The 27,042-nt window shown below is 36.4% G+C and overlaps 1 protein-coding gene and 2 non-coding genes across 13 annotated transcripts in view; 1 reads left to right on the forward strand and 2 right to left on the reverse strand.

Annotated features, from left to right (window-relative positions):
- Window positions 1-27,042, reverse strand: part of LOC138701955 (uncharacterized) — a 920,371-nt gene that overhangs the window by 714,075 nt on the left and 179,254 nt on the right. The gene's annotated exons all lie outside the window — the stretch shown is intronic.
- On the reverse strand, window positions 21,403-21,479 carry TRNAC-GCA (transfer RNA cysteine (anticodon GCA)). The gene has a single exon. It is a non-coding gene; the product is annotated as a tRNA-Cys (tRNA).
- On the forward strand, window positions 21,746-21,822 carry TRNAS-GGA (transfer RNA serine (anticodon GGA)). The gene has a single exon. It is a non-coding gene; the product is annotated as a tRNA-Ser (tRNA).

The raw sequence follows: 27,042 nt of genomic DNA on the forward strand, positions 1-27,042 counted from the left end.
CTTAAAACTAAAAAAAAAAAAAAAGAAAATCGTACCGATATTTTACTAACAATTTAAAATTAGTGTAACTTTGAAAATACTGAGATTAGGACACATGTTTATGACTTTTTTGCTCAGAATGTCTTCGGAAATAAACTCCGTAAGTGGCGGCAAATCTCGTGAATCACCATGTATATACAGAAGAGTTTTATAATACACTAGTACAACACAAGGGGTTAGTATCGATACTTAATACAAGACAGAGATATTCATGCAATGTTGTTGAATATCATGAATTCACCTACAGAATAGAAGGCGTGAGAAATTAGGTACTTGTTTAATTTGGTCCTGAAAGTCTTATGTTTTGAGTTTGATTTTTTATATCTATAGGAAGGCTATTAAATTTTTTACTGCCATATAAGCACTCTTTTTTTGATAGCAGGATAGATTTGCCGATGGAGTGTGAAAGACGTTTTTTAATGAGTATTTATGAACACTTCTGTACCGAAGGTAAATGGACTTCAGTTGACCCGAACAAATGTAACATAGAAAAATTCCTTTGCAAAACGAAAAGTTGCATTTGTTAGGATCAAATTTCTGCACATTTAAAGTACAAAGCTAAAGTTCTTCCAATAATAATAATAATAATAATAATAATAATAATAATAATAATAATAATAATATTAATAATAATAATAATAATAATAATAATAATATTCTGCTTCTTAAATTGACAGAGCATATTGAAAAATAAATCAATGGTTTTCCCAAATAGCGTTATGAAATTTTTCATATAAAACAATTTTTTCTGGAAATGGAAGCAAAAACAACCAAAATTCTGTTCAATTTTTGTTTTAAATATCTCAAAGAATAACCTCCTGAAATTAATTACATTACTTATGGTTCACCCTGTACAGCTTATGTTTCCTCTAGTAAATTTTTAGAATAGTAGGCCTATATAAATGACACCACAAATGTGCACAAACGAAAACAATTTAGGATAACAGAAATAGTAATATGCGTTACAAGAGCGGTATGTTGAAGTTTTCATGTTTGAGGAAAAGTTTGAAAAAGCGAAACGTAGTTCAGATTTTTTAACTTCCGAGAATTGAAAGAAACATACCGCTCGTGTATCGTACATTATTTTGTGCGAAGATCGTTTATTACATACCTGAAAGAGGAATTTCTAATTAGTTGCAATGAAATCTCCATCTTGGTTTCTGTTCAATGACGGCAAATTTGCAAAACAAAAATACAGTAGCGTGCAAATTAATCCGAAAAACGTAATTACTTATGCAAAAACTCTCAAACGGGGGGAAAAAAATCTAAGACATACCTCAGTAATCTGTGTGGCCTCCCTTGTTCCTAATAACAGCTCTGAGACGATTTGACATGGATTCCACTAATTTCCCACAAACATTCTTCATTTCTTCATCGCGAAACCTTACACCAATGAGGGCAGAAATCATCTTCTCCTTTGTAGAACAATCCATTTTTTGCATTCTTCTTTTGCAAATTGACCACAAGTCCTCGATGGGGTTGATGTCGGGTGAGTTGCCTGGCCAGGGGAGTACCTGAATATTCTTCTTGTTGAAGAATTCTGTAGTTTTTCGAGACGTATGGCATGGTGCCAGGTCTTGTTGGAACACACCTCTGCCATCGGGAAATGATTTTTGCTGCTGGGGTACATTCTGGTTTCCAATAAGTGAATATATTTGTCAGAATTCATCATTCCCTTGATAGGTATTAATGCTCCAGGCCCTTCATGTGTAAAACAACCCCAAAACATTGCTTTAGGGGGTTTTCTGGGTGCTTGTTGGTGATGAGCTGCTGTTACTTTTTCGGATCCTTTCCGTACGTAAGAAACACGGTGGCCGTGGACCTCGAAATGAGACTCATCGGAAAAAAGTACATTCTTCCAGTCATTCACTGTCCAGTGTTGATGTAATTTTGCCCACATTAAGCGTTTTTTGCACATAACAGGGGTTAGCAGTTACTTCTTAATAGGCTTACGAGCCCTTCGTCCAGCTTCCAAAAGCCTACGCCGCACTGTTGTGACGTGAATATTCGCCCCAGTGGTAGCCATTAACTCGCGGGTTAAGTCGACAGCATTTAGTCTAGGATTTAATTTACTTTTCCTGACAATTAAACGATCATCTGCAGGTGAAGTCTTCCTTTTCCGGCCACAGTTTCCTTTTTTCTGGGGTGTGATGGATCCAGTCTCCCTGTATCGTTTTATGATCGAATTAACAGTAGCCAAACCTATGTGACATTCTGCAGCAATTTGCCTCTGTGTCATAGAAGAATGCTCTGCTAATGTTATAATTTTAGACCGTTTTCGTGGAGTTGTATCCATTTGTAAAGACGACAGAATGTACACAGGATTGCAGTATTAAGTCTTCAACACAACTGAAATGCTTATAAGTACAAAACGACAGGCAAAATGTCACATATTATAAAAAAAATAATAACGACAGACTTTCAACAATGAAATTACACGTACTACAGATGTCAATTAAAGCGGTATGAGCAGCTGTGAGGCCAACAATGACAGAAAATGTAAAAATATGTCGTGTTCGGATTAATTTGCACGCTACTGTATCTATCTTCAACATTGTTGCTTTAAAATGTTTTCTGTGTTTACTATACTCCAGCAGGCCGTGATAAACGTCTGTCTTTTTTTTCCCCCAGTCCATGATGAGTCTAGAATCTTGTTGATTTTTTCACGGCTTCCTTAATGTTACTTGCATCACGAATGCAGTAAGTTTAGTGGAGTTGTAGAGTTTACTTAATTTTGGAAAATATTTAAAAACAATAATTAACAGTGCAATTTAGGTGAAATTGCAGTGGTAAGTTTCCAATTTATAATTATTACTATATTGAACGTCTCTAAAAATAATATGTTAAAAGCCTAAAGCAGTAAAATCAATATGTCACTTAAGCGGTAAGAAGAGGGAAATTGTTATGTGTGTTAGGTTGGGAATACTGAATGTGGAATTTTAGACTTTCCGCGGATTGATTTTGTGAGGAAACCAAGCAAATACGCACGATCTCGCACAAAAGAAAATTATATATACATTATGGTACATTACATACTCTAAATGATTAGAAATAGATTTCCCTCAATTACAAACCACATGAAAGAGGACATCGAAATGTTGAGGACGAGCATGCCTTTAGTTCCTGAACAATAATTCTGTGGAAGAATTTATATTCGTTATTTAGTTATCGTTCGGACCTATGTTGTAGCCCACCACTCCAACTTGATACTACAAAATATCTCCTATAACACAAGCGTGACCACCATGTGGCGTTGCCATAGTAACGGAGTATAACCTCTTGGGATTACAGCAGCTTTTTATTACGGAAGTTATCCATCACATGAAAGAATGAACACATCGGATAAATCGATAAGATATTGACAAACTAACTCTGCCCTACCCAGGCTGCGTCATTTCCTGGGGAAATTATTCATCTTCGAATTAGCATTGCCCTGATGGGTGTTCGGGACTACCTTGCCACGAGGGAGGGGCTGAGTTATTGCATTATAACAAGGGTGAAAACATCCCTCCGGTAGAAATATTACCTTACCCTCCACTCTTGGCTTAACAATAAAACAACCCACATGCTTGGGCATCACGCAGTTAATGCGGGTTGGAAAGGTGTGTAACGTGTAGAAAGGTGTGTGTGTCACTGCTTCATTAAAATTAACGTGTAGGCTTAATTATTGTGTAAGCCGTCATCATTTTCAATTTCACGGCATTCAGTTTTTGTTTGCATTTTATGCGCGTAATTCGGTGAGACATGAACCGACCCGAAAGTTCAGGTGTCGATAGAGCAAGCGCGACGAAATTGATTAAATTAACGCGAAAAAAAATATATCTGGGTAAATTGAAGCCTCAATTTACAAAAAGTAGTCGTGAAAATTTGTGAACTTTCAAAATGCCTCTAAATTCAAACATTGAGAGGAGGTAGAAGTGAAGACGAGCACAACAGAGAAAAAAGGCAGCCCAGGGCAAGTCAAACAAGCTTAAGATCACCGCTGCGGAGTACAAGAGATAGCAAATAAATTGCAAGAGAGCGGCGGCATACGCGAGTTCTGTACACTCCGTGACTGTAGAACGGCGAGACGTTTCACCGCAATGCACTGATATGGCCGTATTTTCAATGTTCCCAACTGTTAGCAATTATCACTACAATAAAGCAGGTAAAACCATAATATTGTACTCAAACTGTTATTATTATTATATTATTATTATTATTATTATTATTATTATTATTATTATTATTATTATTCACATATTCAAATATCTTGGAGCAACAGTAAGAAATATAAATGACACTCGGAAGGAAATTAAACGCAGAATTAATGTGGGAAATGCCTGTTATTATTCGGATGAGAAGCTTTTATCATCCAGTCTGCTGTCAAAAAATCTGAAAGTTAGGATTTATAAAACAGTTATATTACCAGTTGTTCTGTATGGTTGTGAAACTTGGACTCTCACTTTGAGGAACAGAGGTTAAGAGTGTTCGAAAATATGGTGCTTAGGAAAATATTTGGGGCTAAGAGGGATGACGTTATAGGAGAATGAAGTTACAGAACGCAGAATTGCACGCATTGTATTCTTCATCTGACATAATTACTCCCCATTTCAGTTTGGTTGATAGGCCTTTCCCCTCTACTCACACTCTCTACCATCAGTGAGGGGAAGACGCTACTGTCCATCTTACTAACGTTCGACTAATTCACTTTCAATATAGTGACAAATTTTATTATTGAACGTGTTTACCGTTAATCTATATTTAGAAAGTCTATACTAAGCGTTTATATTTCATTTTATTGCTGTTTATATCAACTGGCACATTAACACCTACTGACAGCAGAAGATAAATGTTTTCTTCCTCGCTAGTTGCTACTCTAAGCATACACAATGGGACAATTTGCACTGTGTCGCTCCCTTCTGACTTCATAATACAAACTAACATCCCTTCATTTAATTAATTATTAGTTGAAAATATTGTAAGAACGACACTAAAATATACTCAAACATGTAATTGTCAAACATCTGTGTCACTGTATTTTATATTCACTAACTTACTTTAGTTGATATTTTATTTTCTAGTGTGTACAGTTTAGGGGGTGCAGCTATAAGAGGTAACAGCTAACGGTCTGCCACTGACGGACTCAGGGCAGGTAGAAGGGGAAAGAAATGCCTTCGCATCCTCTCAACTTGTATGAAATGTCGTTTAGGAGCATTGAATCCGGACGTTACCAGGCGACGATAGAAAACAAATGAATAGGTATATAAACAATTAGCCTAAATGCTCTTTCATATTTAAGTATAAAAATATAGGGGTGTAATTTGAAATTTCAAAGTGGAGGTGGCTGGGGGTAGGGGGTTAAATGCAAAATGCAATTAAGCCTAGTTTCAGACTGCCCCCTCAATATCTAAATTGCCGTGATTTTTTTTATTGAATTCAATTTAAATAGTTATTTCGACTGGGAAGTTTTGAAATGAAAGCCCTGTATATAAGGCAGTACATCTCACTTGACGATGTGTGTCAGAGGAAGAACAATTGTTTGTATGCATCTGAAGTCTGATTAGTGTAATATGTAGCTAATCGGTGATGTATGCATTGGAGGGGAAAAGGAACTGGCCACCCTACTCCATTATCTTCTGGCTTAGTTCCCTTATGAGTGATGCTTTATTGGTTCACTTATGAGGTTCAAGCTTATCTTCGAACAGTTGACTAAACAACAACAACAATGCTCTCGGGAGAGGATTCGATCCCCGCTTGAGCTGATTACCTGGTTGGGTTTTTTCCGAGGTTTTCCCCAACCGTAAGGTGAATGCCAGGTAATCTATGACGAATCCTCGGCCTCATCTCGCCAAATACCATCTCGCTATCACCAACCTCATCGACGCTAAATAACCTCGTAGTTGATACAGCGTCGTTAAATAACTAACTAAAAAAAATAAAAATAAAAAAACAACAACAACATATTGGTTGCCTAGAAATTACGAGTATGTTTTCCACAAATCTTACATCGTACTTAAATTTTCAAAGAGGAGGCTATTAAAATATGAATGTAAGAAGTACAATAAGTGCAATGTTTTAAAATTAAATTAATTTCTTACGGCGTGCTGCAGTAACGTGCTACTACTTTAGTTAATACTTACTTACTTACTGGCTTTTAAGGAACCCGGAGGTTCATTGCCGCTCTCACATAAGCCCGCCATTGGTCCCTATCCTGAGCAAGATTAATCCAGTCTCTACCATCATATCCCACCTCCCTCAAATCCATTTTAATATTATCTTCCCACCTACGTCTCGGCCTCCCCAAAGGTCTTTTTCCCTCCGGCCTCCCAATTAACACTCTATATGCATTTCTGGATTCGCCCATACGTGCTACATGTCCTGCCCATCTCAAACGTCTGGATTTAATGTTCCTAATTATGTCAGGTGAAGAATACAATGCGTGCAGTTCTGTGTTATGTAACTTTCTCCATTCTCCTGTAACTTCATCCATCTTAGCCCCAAATATTTTCCTAAGCACCTTATTCTCAAACACCCTTAATCTCTGTTCCTCTCTCAAAGTGAGAGTCCAAGTTTCACAACCATACAGAACAACCGGTAATATATCTGTTTTATAAATTCTAACTTTCAGATTTTTTGACAGAAGACTAGATGACAAAAGCTTCTCAACCGAATAATAACACGCATTTCCCATATTTATTCTGCGTCTAATTTCCTCCCGAGTGTCATTTATATTTGTTACTGTTGCTCCAAGATATTTGATTTTTTCCACCTCTTCGAAAGATAAATCTCCAATTTTTATAGTTCCATTTCGTACAATATTCTGGTCACGAGACATAATCATATACTTAGTCTTTTCGGGATTTACTTCCAACCCTATCGCTTTACTTGCTTCAACTAGAATTTCCGCGTTTTCCCTAATCGTTTGTGGATTTTCTCCTAACATATTCACGTCATCCGCATACTATTTTAGTTAATATTAGGTAGAAATAGATAACAGCAAAGCTGTGTCAACTGCAGAGATACTCAAAACCGAATCAAGAATGAAGCTAAACAGTGATTTCTTTCTCATTTGTTGGTCCGACGATAAAAAAAAAAAGACGCAAGACTGTAGCGAATGAAACTGTAGTGTTGCCAAGCAGTAAATAACTTCTCAAAATCGTAACGAATCCGAACTACGTTAAATTCTGAAGAAGCTACATTCCTCTCTCTCACGATGACAGCTCCAAAGAGAAGAATAAACCTAGACGTGTTGTCCTGCAGATGTTTGCTTACTGCTGTTTGTTCAGGCCAGCCGTCCATTCGTGAAGGCGGCTTCACACGCCACTGATACAGCCGGTCAACGCTCTCTTCGCCAGTAGGTGTCAATTTATTTTGCATTACTCACAAAACTTAAGTTTAAATGTTCGGAATGAAGAATGGACAACATTCTTCTACTTCTTTATGAAATATTATAATCGATCCCTGCTGAATATTTCACATGTATTGATTATTGAAATTACACCAATTAAGTTACAGTCCCTTCAGAAATTAGAAACACACACAAGCCTTCGGTAGCTCATTGTCATTCCTGGGATGCGAGTTGAGTTCGAACCCCAACTCTTGACTCGAGTAATATATAGGGTTCGTTTCGGGTCTTGGCCGAGACAGAATTGTAACCGGCTGATGCCACGCCATCTCAAGGCTACTTATGCAGTGTGCAATGTGATACTGATAAGAACATCGAGAAAGAAACAAGCAAATGCATATTCTACACTATGAAGAAGAAGAAGAAGAAAGTGAGAACCAAAAATAGCAAATCTAAATCAATTGAAAAAATGCTTCATATTTCATAATATTTCAACAAAATCCTCATATTTTAAGACAATATTCATACTTGTTTCACATGATTATAATTTCAAACATTCAGAAAATTTATTTATTTGATCTGACAGGATTAAGGCCACAAGGCCTTCTCTTCCATCCCACCAGATAACTCGTACAGATACAAAAACGAAATACAGACGCTGATGAAAATAATACAAATTAAATTAAAGCCCTATAGAGGGTCAACAGGGTCAAAAGAACACTATAGAGCTCTCATCGAGCTAATACAAGAAAAAAAAAAAGAAAGAAAAACGGAGATAGCAATGATGATAGTGATAACTGATAACTGACAATAATAATAATAATAATAATAATAATAATAATAATAATAATAATAATAACAATAAATACATTACATATTAATTGTCAATTTTACAACAGAATAGTTACAATATTTACTATATGGGTTAAGCAGAAGTTGCGCAACCTGACAGGTGTTCAACAAGCAATTCCATGAACTAGAATGTGATTTTTTAATCTAAATTTGAATTTTGATATTGTCCGATAGTCTCTGACATTGTCAGGGAGAGAGTTCCAGAGGTGTGGAATAGATATGCTGAAAGATGATGAGTAGAATGATTTTCTGTGCAGAGGAATAGAGAGAAGGTACATGTTCCGGGTTCGAGGTAGTGAAAGGTAAACAAAACGAGATGCTAGGTAAGAGGGTGTGGAGGTGTGGATGATTTTAAATAGTAATAAGAGAGAGTTGAAGAATCTTCTTTCTTTAATGGATGGTTTAAAAATATTTCGACTGTAACAAAATAATCGATAGGATTGTGTTTACCAGCCGTCACTTTAATAGATCAAGCGCCCTTTCTTTATGCTCACTTTAGAGTTGATGTTTCCATTGCCCATGTGTTAATATTATATGTTATTTATTTAAATATATTTTTTTTATTTATTTTTAATCTTATTACTTACTTGTTTTGTCTTGTACGGAGGAGGGACACCGAAGGCTTATTTATTTATTTTCATTTTTATTATTTTTTATTTTTATTTCATTTAATTTATAGTTATTCATATCTGTTTTATTTATTTTTATTTAATGACATTAATTTTTATTTGACATCGTTAATCCGAACTAATTGGGGGAATAAGTTGACCGGCTTAAAGAAAGTCCGGATTAACTGAAGTAACGTAAAAGAACAGTAAAAAGTGCATTAAAACTGCATTTATAGCAACAAAACCCGTTGATTATGGTGTATTTTAAAGGACATAGGCCTAACTACACCATAGAGTACAGTAAAATGTAAAGTAATACAGGGACATCATTTTATTTTTACTTCAATTTATTGTATCTGAGTTTTTGAATGTACTTCACTCCCACCCCTTCTACTAATGAAGTTCAACCGTCTTGCACACAGATCCAAGACCGCATATAAGCTTACAGTTATAGTAAACAGTACGTTCCAAAAATATGTTCGCGTTTTCCAGTGACAAAAGAGCTTTAAATATTTAATCATTTTCGCACAGGTACTGTCGTCCATTTGCCTACGTCGTATCCCGGTTTCCCCCCACCAGCTTTTATTCGCCAGTTAGTGGTTAGGCTGTCTTAGCTCTTTTCTGAGAACATTAATTTCTGTTAGTAATTAGACGTCTACGTAATATTATATAACTGTTTAAAATAACTTAAATACAAGGGCCTCGTTAAGTAATTAACTGGCACGTGATTTCCCTCTTTTCTACGACCCTACGACATAACCACTCGGACGGACAGTAGATAGTATGTCTGAATAATTTTATCTTTTCGGATCGGGCAGAAGTGAAGACTGAATTTACAGTACGTAATGTACTCTTTTATAGAGTAGGTACAGAATTATTTCAACATGAGTTACTAGTACGAAGGACGAAACTGGTAATTGGGATTAGGTACAATAGTCTATAGTGCGATAATATGCACATTAAAACTGAAGCCTGTGTCGAAATGAACGGCCACCATTTTAAAAAATGTGTTTAAATATCCATATTATGGCTATTTTTCAATTTAACTTCATTCTCTATATTGTACGCTAATGTGCTGTAGACAGTATAATATACAGTGCATAATGAATACGTCCACATGGACAGCTCAGTTCGTGAGTAAAAACACTCATTGTTAATACAGTACTGTATTTTGATTAAACAAAAACCTAATGAAAATTATCAAACTCAAAATCGCGATATTTCCTAGTTTACGTAAATGGATGAACTACTTTTCTTCCCTCCTATACCTAGTAAAGTGATTTGTTTGTATATTACGCCAGTATAATCGAACTTCAGTCGTGGAAGGGGTAGCAAACGGCGTCGATCCAGAGGTATAGCCAAGTTAATATTAAAAATGTTAGTAAAAATAAAATGATGTCCCTGTACATACAATGCAGTACATACATGATACCCATAATTGAATCATAATATTGAGAAACCCTACATGTCCTTTTTTTACGAGATTGAGTTATATATGATTTCGTATTCTAAACATGTAGACTCATGATATTTTAAAGAGTAACCCCACATATTCCCATCAACATTCATTTTAGCTAAAGTATTAAGAAAAAAATAATTTGAGCACAAATCTAGGACCTGAGATGTTTTTTGTATCTCCTGAACAGTTCAGTTTTCTAGACATGTGGGGTTTCTCAGTATTCCGGTTCAATTACTATGATGTGCCCTACGGACCTGGCTCGGAATCACTAGAAACTCTTGCTGCGGAAGTTGGTTTGAAGTACATGTAAGTCTTAAATCAAGGTTCTTTAATTTTTCCAAACTCGTTTTTTTCTTTCCTGTCCGGATTAAGCGAAGTCCGGATTATCAGAGTTCGGATTAACGAGATTTTACTATATTTACATATATTTTTATTTATTTACATATTCACATTTATTTTTATTTATTTATTTATACATTCACATTTTATTTATTTACATATTTACATTTACTTTTATTTATTTACATATCTACATTTATTTTTATTCATTTACATATTTACATTCATTTTATGTATTTACATTTCATTTATCTATATTTATATTTACTCGTATTTATATTTTTTATTTATTTATTTATTTATTTAAATGTAGTTTTCATCAACTGAAGTATTTAGTAAAGTAAATTTAAATGAATCCATTAAAGCGAAGAATTTAATAAAACCGTAATTACAATTAGTGATATCGTGATTGAACTTAAACCGACGCCATTTTTCTAATCAACGGGCTCATTTTAGTTGTAAACATTGTAATTTGAACAATTGAACCTAAAATCTATTATTTCTGCTGCGCTTTGCGTCAAGTGGATTACGAAATGTAAGCTTTAATGCGATTGCTGATTAAAACTTAAATGTAGTCATCAATGTGGCTGAATATTTCTTGTAACCTGATGTAATCTGACAAAAAACAGATTTCATAAGATATATATTGTGTTTTTACAAGAACAATGTACGTATTTTAATTCTTCATAAAGCTCCACTTCAAAGAATTTTTACATTAAAAAAAAAGGAACCTGTTCCGTTTTTTTGAATTCAATGCAGCATAAGGCTGATAGTAGATAGAAAAATATTGAAATTAATTTTTTAATTGCTTCCGAACTGCCTATTACGCTTTTACTTTACACTCTTCCAGACGGTTAGAAATTTAACACTATTGATTATTAACTGCCAGTACTTGAATGGTTCACAAAAAGGTCGGAAATTGTTTAATGCTATTTAAGTTGCTAAATACCACGTAAAAATGATATGTGCTTCGTGGATCATAAAAAACAGGTCTGATATTGACATTGACTACTCGTAACCGCCGTCTCTGTTACGAAGAATGGGTGAGCCATGCGTTGGCGTGTACCTGTTGTCACGCCAGGAGAAGGTGGCTGAAGTACTTAGACGGGGCGGAGGGGAAACAGTCGCGCATGCGCACCGCGCTGTTCACTGCAATATTCCTGTTTCACAAACATCTACTGCACGTGTCTATGAATCTTTGCGACTTTGTGAAAATAATAGTGGGGTTTTTACTGTAGTGTTTTATTAGTTTCAACAAGACAATTGTTTTCAGTATACCACAAATCTTGTATTGCTTTAGTTATCCTTTGCTTTTCGCGTTAATAGTGTTGATAATAATATAGTTAATAGAATTTATGTTATTGTATACTGTTATTTAGGTTTATAGCAGTTTGTTGTTTATTGTAAATATGTCGACAAAGAGGAAACAAGGATTGACAATCTATAGCGAAGAAAGGAATATTATTAGAAGTGCAAAATAATTCTGTGATGAAGAAAAAGAACAACAGTGCCTTTGCATTCCTCTTACGAAACCTAGAGCAATGGTAGAAAAGTACTCTAATCTATCCACAAGAACAATACAGCGTATAAGGAATGAAATGAAAGACTGCACAGAAGAAAGTGCGTTGTCGACACCTGCGGGAGAAAAAAAAAATGTAAACGTCCAGACTACCGAAACGCAAATGTAGATGACTTCGACGGGAGATTGACAAAAAAGATATAATTGAGAATTTTTATTTGAAAAAGAAAGAGGGCCACCGTCGTAGCTGAGGAGGTAGCGCGTTTGCCTGCTGATCTGCAGTTGTGCTCGGGAGTGAGTTCGATTCCCATTTGCGCTGAGTACCTGGTTGGGTTTTTTCCGAGGTTTTCCCAAGCGGAAGGCGAATGTCAGGTAATCTATGGCGAATCCTTGGTTTCATTTCACCAATTACCATCTCGCCATCATCAATTCAATCGACACTGAAGAAGCTAGTAGTTATTACAGTGTCGTTAAATAATAAGTAAAAAAATAGTATCAAGCTGCAACAAACGTCTTTTACAAGAGAAAATTGATTTGAAATGAAAGACAACATTAAGACGAATACTGAAGAAAAAGGATTTCAGGTGGAAGAAGTGTGCAGCAAAAAAAAATTGAGGAAAACACTGTAAATTAGAATACGTGAAGATATCTACAGCAAATAAGAAAGCTTAGGAAAGTGGAAAAACCGATTTTGTATCTAGACGAAATGCGGATAGATAGGCCTACCAATTTAACGTTTCCCAAGTTCTGGCACGATAAAAATGTTACGGGAGTTTTGACTACCGTAAATGTGTCCAGAACACTCATTGTTGTTCATCAGGATGGGGGCGGTGGGGCTAATGGCTTTGTTGAGAGATTCGAATTAATATACACGGCTGGAACATAAACAGACGATTATCATGGACAGATCATACTCCAGAAATTTTGAAAAATGTGATAATGATAGTCATAGCAACAGCACCGAAGATGCGGAATCTTTTATGTCTGACTCCGTTCCCGTGTAGCCAAGTAAGTGGACTGAAGTTTTCAGGTCAGAGTGTAGCGTGAAGTTCCCCCGTCCCGCCTATCTACTCCCCGCGCCAACTCGTAGCGCGAAGACAGTAGTATAGGCTACTGAACTGGCTGCGATGTTACAATTTTTTCTACAAACAAAGTCGATTTCTCGTTAATCATAAAGAAATAACACAAAACAACAAAGGAAATTTCTGTTTCTCTTATCTTTAGGATTTATTTTATGAAGTTACTGTCACTAAACACAGTGGCGGCTCCTGCATATTTCTTAAGGGGAAGAAAGAAGTTAACAGCGCAAAATGACACATTCTTGGGAGAAACAAGCTACAAATTAGCCTACATGCATACATATAAACCAGGTAGTGTTGGGGTTGGCCTTCCCTTTTGTATAGTAATAATCTGTTTTTGTAAACTGAGTTTCCTAAATTGTCCAAAATATAATATGTTTTCACTTCCATTCATTGTTGAATAATTGCACAAATTAACAATTACAAGGAAATTCACAACCTCGCAGCATTTTTCACGCACACTACAGCATCACACGTGTTGGAAGAGACCAGCTACTAACACGTAACCGGAACCGTTTTACGGAAATGGGAATGAGAAATAAGCTGTTAGGAAAGCGAGAACACTGCACCCATCCACAGGGTCTGTGTTGCCACAGGTACATTTTACAAGTTCAGTATCAAATGCTTTTGAAGAATATCAGTTCTTGTAAAGTCATACTACCATTATTGTTCAAAGCTGCCGGTGGCCGATATATTTTTTATGTTAAAAATAATGTAGTTTGCAGTACCTTCAATTTCAAATATAGGCTATTTGTACAAAACTGACAACTTGCTTTTGTCCTGTCTAGTAAACAATGAATGGAAGTGAATTTCAGAGAAAAAGATCTGCAATACTAACTTAGAACTACTTCCTCTTTGTTTTATATAAATCCATCTTCAACTTTCAGATATCCTCGAAAGTTTCAAACCATGAACATAGCTTATATAAAGTGCAATGAATATATTTTGATTTATAATTTTAAAAAAAGTTTATATGGTGTCTTTCATAGCGTTGCGTTAACACGTTTTTATTGTGTCTCCTCCTAGATGACGTGTTATAGTCTAGTTGAATGCAGCATCGTTAGATGGCTGCGGTAGCGAGCTTGCTTCAAGACCAGTCGGTTTCTATTTCCCGCCCATGCGCTGATTCAGAGGAGGATCTCCTCCCTATCCGTTCATTTACTTGCTTTAAAACTCTGCTTCTTTCTCTGGCCGCTAGCGCGCTGTTGTCTATGTGTGTTAACTGCAGTAAAGGAGGAATGGATTGACTTTTCTCCACACAAACAATCTCGCATCCTTCTCACAGTTTTCTAGCAGCTACATAAGTGCGCGTGGTTTAAAACACAATCAACCGGGGTTTTCTTATAGCTGTGAACTTAAAAATTATCGAATCTTCCTCGAATTTCAAAGCATATATTTCATTTGGTATTTACTTTCAAAAGAATAAAATGTGAGGAAGACGTTCCTCCCTTCCCTCCCCCGAGGAACCGCCACTGACTAAACACATTTTATTCTGTATATCCATCGGTGTAAAGAACAGTAATTCAATTTCAGGCAATATATAGCCTATAAAGTCGGAAACACTAATATCATTTATAAACAGTGTGGCAGACGAAAATAAAAATAATCTACGCTTGTTCCTTGCGACCTTGGTAAAAAATGTAACATTCTCTGTAATTGTTTATTTATCGCTGTAACATGCGACACAATTTCAAACCAATATGCAGATCTCTAACACGGCAAGCATGGAGAAAACATTATATAATTAATACGTAGCACTAAAGCCTTGTCGTACTACATGTTCTGCTGCGGTTGTAATCTGAAAACATTCGACACTCCCCTACAAGTATGCACCATACTGACCCGCATAACATCAAAGTTTCATGCGTTGCGTGTGAGAAAGAGGAGGTATATTTTTACAGCATAGTAAGGTTCATAAAAATGTGGCTTTACAGAGGCATAAAGAAATATAAAGAGCTATTCACATCAACACTACAAAATTTTCCCAACACGATCAAGGTCTCCCTAACTTATTCAGTGTTTCTGAAGGGACAGAAAATACGTCGTCGGCATGTAATATTGTGAGAAGCCTGTAATTCGTGAATGCGTCGGCCCCGTATCTGATACGAGACGAGGGACGGAAAATATTGTTCGTGCGAAGAACGCAGACCAACCAACAGTTAGGCAGTGGTTTTATACGAGTGCCTGGGCTAATTCAGTTCTCAACTGTCAGATTTCAGTCCTTGATTTAGGTCTACTATGTAAAAGAAAGTTCAAATCTCTGCTATTGCATGTTACAGCAAGCATTTGTGTGGTGATTCTATTAAGTAAAAATAATAAATAAAAGAAATGACATCAAAACCAATTTGATGATGATAATAATGATAATGATTATTTATTTATTTATTATTTATTTATTTAGAATATTAACGTGCAAAACAACCGCACAAGGCCAATTAAAGTTTAACACGATACAAAACAGAACAAAACAACAAATGATGATGAGAATGAATGATAGAAAATGGCAATGAGATGAAATACAAACAATATAATAGTCTACATCAATCATAGATCAAATAAAAATTATAAAATTATAAATTAGTACAATAAGATAATTGAAATAATGGAATAGTCTACCTTAATCAATTGACCAAATGCAAGAAAAAAAATGGACAAATAATTATTAAAATTAGATCAGTGAGTTAAAAACTCAAAGATATACTACACATTAAATGGATCCAAGTTGAATCCATGCAAATTAGCATATTTAATGCATCTGCAGACCGGAGACAGAGATTTACGATTCTTATTATAAAACAATTTATGAAATCTTAAACCATTAGCTGGAATACGAAGACAGATATTGCTTATGAAAGATTCACAATCAATATCACCCTTAATGACTTTACAAAAAAATAAATAATCAAGATCCTGACGTCTGGTGAACAAACTACCGCAATTGAAATATTTGCATTTAATCTCATAGTTATAATCGGAATTTGGTAAAAATCTATAAGAACACAAGGAAATAAATTTTCTTTGAATATTCTCCAATTTAGCCGAGTCAGTGGAAGTAATGGAGTTCCATACAACAGATGCATATTCAAGCTTGGATCTAACCAACGTATAGTATAAAATTAATAAACACATAGGAGTGGAAAAAGAATAAGTTATAGACCTAATTAGACCAAGGATTCTTAACGAATGGGTATAAATATATTGCACATGATCATGGAACTATAATTTTGAATCAAGTAGGACACCAAGATCTCTAATACAATCTTTCTTAGTAATTACGACATTACTGAGAGAATAGTTAAATTTTAGGGAGATAGTTTTCCGTGAAAAGGAAATAACAAAAGTTTTGGATTGATTAATTTTCATTCCATTTTCAACAGACCATTGTGAAATTGAATTAATGTCATTTTGAAGAATTTGACAATCAACCAAACTATTATACTATAGTAATAGGCCTAATAATAATAATAATAATAATAATAATAATAATAATAACAACAACAACAACAATAACAATAATACTATAGCCCGACCACAGACAATAAAACCTGTGCCAAAAACCAGTGTTCGTTCGTGCGCAGGTTGTCATAGTGGGGGATCGTTGTGTTGTAGATGCGCTTCCTGATCGACGTCCCGCAGCGAGTACGTTCTAAACTATTCGAAACAGCACTCGTGTCCGCGTCCAATCTTTCACTTTTCAATCGATTATTAAGTTAATATTTCATTTCGACGTATTGTGTATAGTTAAAACAGATTGTAATTTATAATAATGGAAGGGAAACCAAATGTGCGCGGCAGGTTTTTGAAAAGTGACGCGCGTAGAATTAAAGATAACGTTGCGAAGTATTTAAAAGAGAAAAAAAAAATGAATTTAAGTTCAAATATAATGTTGTCACATCAACAAGAAAGCTACGGGAGTTTCCGCCAGATTGATAAAAAACGTTTTGAAGGAAGGGGCAGTGTGATTGTCTATCACAGTTGGAGTCCGACTAGTGTAACCCGGCCTAGCGAGCTGCTCGTATAGTGATGACGTCTCCCCCTTCATGGCCACGTCGGTATTGGAAAAGTCGAAGGTCTTTTTGTAGTTGGTCGCGTATAATAATAATAATAATAATAATAATAATAATAATAATAATAATAATAATAATAATGACAATAGCGTCGGCCTGGTTGGCGCAGTTGGTATAGCACTGACTTCTATGCCCAAGGTGCGGGTTCGATCCCGGCCCAGGTCGATGGTATTTAAGTGTGCTTATATGCGACAGGCTCATGCCAGTAGATTTACTGGCATGTAAAAGAACTCCTGCGGGACAAAATTCCGGCATACCGACGACGTTGATTTCACCTCGGCAGTTGCGAGCGTCGTTAAATACAGTAAAACATAACATTTTTAACAACAATTATTATTTTTTATTGGGTTATTTTACGACGCTGTATCAATATCTAGGTTATTTAGCGTCTGAATGAAATGAAGGTGATAATGCCGTGAAATGAGTCCGGGGCCCAGCACCGAAAGTTACCCAACATTTGCTCGTATTGGGTTGAGGGAAAACCCCAGAAAAAATCTCAACCAGGTAACTTGCCCCAACCGGGATTCGAACCCGGGCCACCTGGTTTCGCGGCCAGACGCGCTGACCGTTACTCCACAGGTGTGGACTATTATTATTATTATTATTATTATTATTATTATTATTATTATTATTATATCTTCTATTAACTTTACAATACATCAAAATCAACAATAAAAATAAATAAATGCTAATACCCAAAAAAAATAATAATAATAATTTAATGACAAAGGCAAAAAATCCCTTCAAGCAACTACAACGAAAATAAAGAAATAATAATGATAATAATAAAAATAATCATAATTACAATATAATAACAATAATAACGATAATAATGATAATAACAATGTTGATAATAATAACGGCAAAAATAACACTTACTTACAAATGGCTTTTAAGGAACCCGAAGGTTCATTGCCACCTTCACATAAGCCCTCCATCGATTCCTATCCTGTGCAAGATTAATCCACTCTCTATCATCATATCCCATCTCCTTCAAATCCATTTTAATATTATCCTCCCATCTACGTCTCAGCCTCCCCAAAGGTCTTTTTTCCCTCCGGCCTCCCAACTAACACTCTATATGCATTACTGGATTCGCCCATACGTGCTACATGCCCTGCCCATCTCAAACGTCTGGATTTAATGTTCCTAATTATGTCAGGTGAAGAATACAATGCATGCAGTTCTGCGTTGTGTAACTTTCTCCATTCTCCTGTAACTTCATCCCTCTTAGCCCCAAATATTTTCCTAAGCACCTTATTCTCAAACACCCTTAATCCCTGTTCCTCTCTCAAAGTCAAAGTCCAAGTTTCACAACCATACAGAACAACCGGTAATATAACTGTTTTATAAATTCTAACTTTCAGATTTTTTGACAGCAGACTAGATGACAAAAGCTTCTCAACAGACTAATAACACGCATTTCCCATATTTATTCTGCGTTTAATTTCCTCCCGAGTGTCATTTATATTTGTTACTGTTGCTCCAAGATATTTGAATTTTTCCACCTCTTCGAAGGATAAATTTCCAATTTTTATATTTCCATTTCGTACAATATTCTGGTCACGCGGCATAATCATATACTTTGTCTTTTACTTCCAAACTTATCGCTTTATTTGCTTCAAGTAAAATGGCAAAAATAACAATAATAAAAATTATAATGAAAATAATGCTGATAATAATAAGTTAACAGTAATGATAACAATAATAATAATAATATATATAATAACAATAATGTTCATAACAATAACAATAGTAATGAAAATAACAATGAAAATAATAATGTTGAGAAAGAACCTCACAAAAACATTGTAATGTATTGTATGCTTCTGAAGTGTAATATGTAACTATCATCTGTGCATTTCGAACTGGCTGCTCAAGGTCAAGTAAAAAAATAAATAAGAACAAAAGTTAGATGTATGAAAAATATGCAATATTTCTAAAATTTACCTCGATTTGCTTCCTTATCAGTCTTTCGTTCATTCTTCTGAATCCTAGCGGCACACGAGTTTAAAATCGCTACCTACTCCACAGAATAATGATCTCAGAGCTGATTGGACACGCACACAAGGTTACAAAGTGAAAACAAAAGTCAAGGGTTAGTTTTCTGACGGTTTCTCAGCAAACGGATTTCTTAATTATGATCTCTGATAGATTGTATGCTGAAGCAACTATACATAAGGTAATAAATAATGAACTGTAGAAACAGTTCAAAATACGGGTGCCATTATAAACATAAGAACCAGTTACCACAGCTAATAAGAATGAAATTAACACATAGGCTATGGAAGTTCACAGGGCATGTCATCAATTGCAATACGAACTAGCAGTCCATCTTGAGGCGTAATTCATTTTATCTCCACCAACGTACCGTAATTATCGCAGCTTCATGACGCAAAAGATTCATGCGTCGTTAACTACAAAGGCGAAATGCCGCAGTATAGCATCGAAGTGCCAAAGCTCTGTAACAATTTCCGCACTATCCATCTACAGCAGGGGCGGCTTTCGAAAAGGAGCTGCGGAGCTGCAGCACCCCCAGACATTTGTGGCTCTTGTCTCGTTTTATGTTGAGAAAAACATTTATTATACAGTCTCTATTTAGCGGCTCGAATTTTTTTTTTTAATTCCGCTCTCAATGACATGCACGCAATCGTTAGTGAAGTCGCTTCCTCCCATGGTGCTGCCAGAGCGAAACCAGAGACAAGGACTATAGGGTGAAGTCACTTCCTCCCCTGGTGCTGCCAGAGCGAAACCAGAGACAAGGACTATAGGGTGAAGTCACTTCCTCCCCTGGTGCTGCCAGAGCGAAACCAGAGACAAGGACTATAGGGTGAAGTCACTTCCTCCCCTGGAGCTGCTAGTCTCGTCTCGGATGCTTTGCGCGTTAGTTTTACCCCTCCTCCCTGCTGCCCCTTGCCGTGAATCCCGAGTTTCCAGACGCTGCAAAATTTGCAGCAGTTTGTCAGTAGCGCGCAGTTTTAAATACATTTTCTTTAATGTTGTGAGTATAACAAGTGCAACAATGTTTAATTCTGTGCAATATTTACAGTCTATTCAGTTCAGTACCTTAACAATTCAGGAGAAATGTGGAATTAAGTGCCCATCAGTTGAATCTCATAATATAAAGAGCCGCTAAACAAAATACAAAGGCTCGCATATTTTTTATAATTTATCCAGTATCCCTGCTTTCTTCTCTCGATCTCCACACAGTCTGTATTAGATTAATGTGTTTCAAAGACAATTCCATCAGCTGGGGCAACAAGATGGATTTAAAATAAGAACAGTAAATGTTGTTCATGAGAAGAAGGAGCCATTGCTAGAATGTTTTCAAACCATAATGGAATCTGAAACATCTAGCATCACAATAAATGAGGCAAGCGCCCTGGTGCGTACTCTTGAATATCCTAAAATCAATTTCTGGCTGTTATTATTTTTATTTATTGATATATCATGTATATATATATATATATATAATTATACACACATACACACACACACATATATATATATATATTATACAACCAACTACAACATCGCCAGTTAGATATTTCTAAGGTTTAAATCTGCATATAAAAATTAAATTATGGTTTATTTAACGACACTCGGAACTACAGAGGTTATATCAGCGTCGCCGATGTGCCGGAATTTTGTCCGCAGGATTCTTTTAAATGGCAGTAAATCTACTAACATGAGCCTGTCTCATTTAAACACAACTTACAAGATAAGGCGCATGGAACTAATCTTTAAGTAAAGTAAGTTGCTTGGCTTATTTTTGTATGCAGCCCCTCTTAATTCAATACCCACGAGCCGCCACTGATATACAGTAGTATTCAATTTTTATAATTATTATTGTAACACGAATATGATGCAAAGTGGAATTAATACAACTATGCAGATTTTAACAGCGTATTCCTTGGATAGAGTAGACTACAACAAAAAAAAACTACCACCATATTAGCTCCGAAAAAGTAATTTCCTCAGAAAAAAATAATAATTTACACCTAGATATATCAAATATTCATATGAATGAGGTCTCGCCCACCTCAATGAATATTACACGACTAGTCTTAACTAGTCAGTTGTATTATTACTGATAAATACGAGAAAAATTCGTACCGGCACTGGGAATCGAACCCAGGACCTCTCAGCTTTGCGCGCTGAGCGCTCTTTACCAACTGAGCCATGCCGGGACACGATCGTATTTATCAGTAATAATACAACTGACTAGTTAAGACTAGTCGTGTAATATTCAATGAGGTGGGTGAGACCTCATTCATATGAATATTTGATATATGTATATACCGTTAGCAGTTTTCATTAAACTGATGTTGAATACGGCCACAAAGTCATTTAATATGCGCTCCTGCATACATATGACGTGCATCATCTCAAATGCAGGCAGTAAGGCCGTAAAACAGTACTACGAAAGGGGTTCGGCCGGCACCGTGGATCGTGTCCCGGCATGGCTCAGTTGGTAAAGAGCGCTCAGCGCGGAAAGCTGAGAGGTCCTGGGTTCGATTCCCGGTGCCGGTACGAATTTTTCTCGTATTTATCAGTAATTACCCCTAGATGTTTGCACTGTTTTACTCGATAAGTACTATCCGTACTATTTTTAAGTTGGTTATTTAATGACGCTGTATCAACATCTGTTATTTAGCGTCGATGAGAGTGGTGATAGCGAGATAGTATTTGGTGAGATAAGACCAGAATTCGTCACAGATTACCTGACATTCGCCTTATAGTTAGGGAAAACCTCTGAAAAACCTAACCAGGTAATCAGCCCAAGCGGGAATCGAACCCGCGCCCAAGCGCAACTCCGGATTGACAGCCAAGCGCCTCCCTGTTCTCTAATTGTTCTGCAGTACTATAATCCGTACGTGGATTCTGTAGAGCGGAGATTCCCATACTTTTTGAAGGCGCGATCCACTTTTGGCCGAACTTCAGTTTGCGACCCCCCCCCCCCACTACCGTACTGCTTGACTCCATTCCAAAAATAGCTGTAATGTCGCGAACAACTATAATTTTGAATAATTTCAAGGGAAAAAATTGTTCCGGGGCCGGGTATCGATCCCGGGATCCTTCGCTTAGCGCACAATGCTCTATCGACTGAGTTACCCCGGAACTACACTCGGCACTGTCTCAATTTTTTCCCTTTATATCCACATAACTCAAGTGAGCTGACAAGGCACCAGAAACCCAACTCTGAGTGCACATAAACTCTGTGTAACTTGAAATTGTTTATATTTCTAAATACCGTGCAAAGTATATGTACATTATGTTAATAAGGCATTTCTGTATTATTTTGTAAATCACTTCGCGGCCCCCACTTTGAGAACCACTGCTGAAGAGTAAACTGGCGCTTGACGTCACTCGGGAGAGGGCGAAACCTTCCCTTCCCTTCCCTTCCCTTCCCTTCCCTTCCCTTCCCTTCCCTTCCCTACCCTTCCCTTCCCTTCCCTTCCCTTCCCTTCCCTTCCCTTCCCGAGCGGAAAACAGTTCACATATGGTCCGTCCTAGAAATCTGTAGAGTAGAAAGACGGAACAAAACCTCTGCGCAAGTGGTATGTGGGAGAGCTAGGGCCAATGACTGCTCTGAGGGAAGGCATTGCTTGAACTAAGCGAGCAATAGCTTACAAGAAGCGATAATTTTATCTGAATTCTACTCTACTTTTACCACGAGCATCTTACCCCTTAGCGTGCTCGAGATGATGCTGCTCGCAATACACTCCGACACAGATAGACTAATCCCCATTTCAGGTTGGTTGATAGGCTTTCCCCTCTACTCATACTCTTTACCATCTCTGAAGGGGAAGATGCTACTGTCTATCTTACTAACGTTCGACTAATTGAGTTTGAACATAGTGAAAATTCTTATTATTGAAAACATTTACCAGCAATCTAGATTTCGAAAATCTATACTAAGCGTTTATATTTCATTTTATTGCTGTTTATATCAACTGGCACATTAAAAAGCTACCGACAGCAGAAGATAAATGTTTTCTTCACTGCTAGTCGCTACTCTACAGCATAAACGACGGGACAATCTGCATTGTGTCACTCACCCCTGACTTCATAATACAAACTAGCATCCCTTTATTTAATTAATTATTAGTTGAACATTTTGTAAAAAACGACACTTAAATATACTTAAACATGTGACTGTCAAACATCTGTGTCACTGTATTTTATATCCATTTATGTACTTTATTTAATATTTTATTGTCTTGTGTATACAACTTGGGGGGGGGGGGAGGGTGCAGGTATAAGAGGAATCAGCTACCGGCCTGTTATACTGACGGACTCAGAGCAAGTACAGGGACATCGTTTTATTTTTACTTCAATTTTTATTGTACCCGAGTTTTTGAATGTACTTCACTCCCACCCCTTCTACTAAGGAAATTCCAACTCCACACAGAACCAAGACCGCAGATAGTAAGCAGTACTGAGTTACTGGGTATAGTACGTTCCAGAAATATGTTCGCGTTTTCCAGTGACGAAAGAGATTTCAATATTGAATCATATTTTCGCACAGGTACTGTCCGTTTGCCTACGTCGCATCCCGATTTCCCCCACCTGCTTCTGCTCGCCCCTCTGTAATAGCTGGGCTGTCTTAGCTCTTTTCTGAAAACATTAATTTCTCTTAGGAATTGGAAGTTTACGTAATATTATACAGCTGTTTAATTTAACTTAAATAAAAGGGCCTCGTTAAGTAATTAACTGTCACGTGATTTCCTCCCTTTCTACAATCCTGCGGCATAACCACTTGGACGGACAGTAGATAGCATGTCTGAGTAATTTTATATTTTCGGGTCGGGCAGAAGTGAAGATTGAATTTACAGTACGTAGAGTAGGTACAGAATTATTTCAACATGAGTTACTAGTACGAAGGACGAAACTGGCAATTGGAATTAGATGCAATAGTCTATAGTGCGATAATATGCACAAAAACTGAAGCCTGTATCGAAATGAACGGCCACCATTTTCAAAATTGTGTTTAAATATTCATATTATGATTATTTTTCAATTTAACTTCTTTCTCTATATTGTACGCTAATGTGCTGTAGACAGTATGATATACACTGCATAATGAATACGTTCGCATGGATAACTCACTTCGTGAGTAAAAACACTTATTCTTAATACAGTACTGTACTTTGATTAAAGAAAAACCTAATGAAAATTATCAAACTCAAAATCGAGATATTTCCTAGTTTACGTAAATGGATGAACTACTTTTCTTCCTTCCTATACCTAGTAGAGTGATTTGTGTTTTACGCCAGTATCATCGAACTCCAGTCTTGGAGGGGGGGAGCAAGCGGTGTTTCCGGTTCTCTAAAGGTATAGACAGGTTAATATTAAAAATGTTAGTAAAAATAAAATGATGTCCCTGTAGAAGGGGAAAGAAATGCCTTCGCATCCTCTCAACTTGTATGAAATGTCGTTTACGCCCTCATATGAGCGAAGTTACTTCACAGAATCCTGGGACGGATCATAGAATGTTGTGTTCCCTCTCCCAAGCGCCCTTCCTTTCGCGCCCTAACTCATTGGACCAACCAGCTATGACGCCAGTTGCGCTGAAGGCTTGTTTTATGACTGGCACAGATTCGACGGTCGGACTATAGCCAGTGTTGCCAACTGGACAGAAATTCCGTCAAAACTGACGGAATTTCAACGTAGCGGACGGGAAAAGAATGGCTTTGATGGGTGACGGATTTTCTGGCGGAATTTACGACTTATATCGTCTTTTGACTTTTTTAGCTGCTGTCATTTTATTTGTTTAATTTTTGGGGGGATTTTACTTTTTCTTTGAACAGCCCAGCTTGTGCCGTACCATGTTGAAGAATACCCTGTTTCATATTTCCTCGTAATCAAGTCAAAGGTTGACGAATTATTATTTTAATCAAAACTGGTAAGTTGTGTTAAAATTTGCTTTTTATTTTTATATAGATGTATTGAGTGGATCTTTTTTATATTTTGACGGATTCTGACGGATTTCCAGGTGTTAGATTGACGGGAATACAATTTATGTGTTGGCAACACTGACTATAGCGTTCAGTGAATGGAATTTGAGAACAAGTTCCGGCCGAAAGACGATGAGATCCATTACCGTGGAAATCTTGATACAGAATAATGTTTAGGACATTGCCATTTAAACCTGGTTTTGAGGAGAAAAAAGGTTTGCTAGGAGGGATGCACTAAGGCAGCGTTTCTCAAACTATGGTCCGCGGACCACCTGTGGTCCTCGAAGTCTGTCCTTGTGGTCTTTCAAAAAAGACAGAATAAAAAAAATAAAATTCAAGCGAATTGGGTATCACACTATAGCTTAAAATCTCAAGAGTTTTGAAATGAGACATGGCAATCGAATTTCACTTTTCCTCCCAGTACTGCATTTTATGAAATTTATTACCCTAGTCGTCTATCGACTTCCCACTCTACTCTCAGCAACAAAAGAGGGATTTAAAGCACTATACACGTGGTGTTTCTCGACATCTTTTCCCTGCACATCTGGCGCCGCGCCTGTAACCCAGCCAGGGACCACCCGAATTCATAACAGAGGACTAAAGTACCGAACCTTAATTCATTCTATACTAATAATAAATCTGTAGCCGACATTTTTCTGGTAATTTTCGATTTTCCAAAAATAATTGGTCCTAACATATATAATTAACCACCCTGAAACCGAAAATCGCTTTTTTGAAATTTTTGTTTGTATGTCTGTCTGTCTGTCTGTATGTTTGTTACCTTTTCACGCGATAATGGCTGAACGGATTTCGATGAAAATTTGAATATAAATTAAGTTCGGTGTAACTTAGATTTTAGGCTGTATGGCATTCAAAATACATTATTTAAAAGGAGGGTTATAAGGAGGCCTGAATTAAATAAATCGAAATATCTCGCTTATTATTGATTTTTGTGAAAAATGTTACATAACAAAAGTTTCTTTAAAATTAATTTGCAATAAGTTTTATTCCTTGAAAAATGTTGATAGGACTGATATATAATGAGATAAATGAGTTTTAAAATTAAAATAACTGCCATCTTAAGGCCGTGTAATGAATTAAAAAACAAATGACTTCGTCTATAAGGGGCCTTGGACAGCAACAATCGAAAGCTATGAAAGATAGCCTACAGATAATGTTTCTGCGTTTCTATGAAGTAATATCGGAAGCTAAATTAACTGATTTGTATAATTAATTATTAATTCACCATTGGAAAGTGTAGTTTCTCTAGATGGACATAATCCTATAATGTTATCACAGTAACCTCTGAGTGAATCGAGGACAGGTAAGATTAAAATAGTTTCTCATGCACAGAAAACTTGATAGGCTATTCTGTACATTCGTTTCCTGTATTTCCTAAACTAATTTTCATGACCAAATGAGTGGTCTCTGGATCAAAATGATCGCATTCTAATTTTTTAATTCAATTTAAATTAAGTAACATAATAAACGATTTATCCTTCTATCAAGCACGAATGTTCCCTGGATCAAATGTCCTATTTTAATTATATAATTAAATAGAGACGTAGATGGGAGGATAATATTAAAATGGATTTGAGGTAGGTGGGGGTATGATGATAGAGACTGGATTAATCTTGCACAGGATAGGGACCGATGGCGGGCTTATGTGAGGGCGGCAATGAACCTTGGGGTTCCTTAAAAGTCATTTGTAAGTAAGTAATTACTTTATATTTATTTCTAACGGGTGCAGCGGAGCGCACGGGTACGGCTAGTTTTAAAATATAAATATAGG

The sequence above is a fragment of the Periplaneta americana genome, chromosome 6 (genome assembly GCF_040183065.1).
Source record: "Periplaneta americana isolate PAMFEO1 chromosome 6, P.americana_PAMFEO1_priV1, whole genome shotgun sequence".
NCBI classification, from domain to species: Eukaryota; Metazoa; Arthropoda; class Insecta; order Blattodea; family Blattidae; genus Periplaneta; species Periplaneta americana.